This window comes from Penaeus monodon, chromosome 30 (genome assembly GCF_015228065.2).
Source record: "Penaeus monodon isolate SGIC_2016 chromosome 30, NSTDA_Pmon_1, whole genome shotgun sequence".
In the NCBI taxonomy this organism is placed as follows: Eukaryota; Metazoa; Arthropoda; class Malacostraca; order Decapoda; family Penaeidae; genus Penaeus; species Penaeus monodon.
This window is the reverse complement of record NC_051415.1, coordinates 29748453-29749373: the sequence shown is the minus strand read 5'-3', so window position 1 is coordinate 29749373 and position 921 is coordinate 29748453.

The window sequence follows — 921 nt, the reverse complement described above, 5'->3', positions numbered from 1 at the left end:
TTGTGTTTCGTAGTAACAGATCGCCGACGCTTTTTTCTTTTCTTTCTTTTTTGGACAACTGAAAAAAAGAGGAAAGGTGTCGGGAAGGTAGAGGGAAGTAATAAAACTATTGTATACCTCTGCCAGTGATTTCACTGAGAGAAAACGGTAGTTTGCATGTGTGCAGAATTTGTGATTAGATGCAAACATTCACCAAAGAAGGAAACAAAGAAACGGTGATTTTATTTGAGGTGGTTATCTTCTTACGAAGAATATTCAAATCATGAGATTTGACTGAACAAATGTCATAATATTTATGAATCTTCGTGAAGAGAAAATTTCGCGACTTTTTCCCCCAAGCGGCGCATTTCAGCAGAAAAATAAATAAGGCACAGACCGCATAAGGTAGTGTTCACGGTTATAAAAAAAAAACTTGCAAAATACCAAATCACTCATAAAACACACACATAGATAACATTCCTCGTTTGTTTTATATTCCATTTAATACAATGCATTAAATTCTAAGTAGTAGTTACCTATCAGACACAATATGCACAGACATTTCACAGTTAAACAGAAATTTCAGGGATTTAGAGAAGATACCAACTTAAGGCGGATCAAAGCGGTTTTAAGCTTTCCTCGGTGATGCCAGATGACCGGTAAACCTGTACACATATTCTTTATATCCATTCTTTTATCTATTATATTTCTATAAACTTGTTTTATGCGATTATTGCCCCATTGAATATAGGTGGTTATATTTCGCTTGTATAAAAATTATGATGCAGTCACAACGTCCAAAAGAGGTTTTCATTAACGCAGGCAGGTGAGGTAATTTGAAAGCAATTTATGTTGCCACTTTGCTGTTTACGGAAGAGGAAGGAACGAAAAGAAGGTAGAGGAAGGGGAGTTAAAAAGAGACGGATAAACAGACAGGCATGG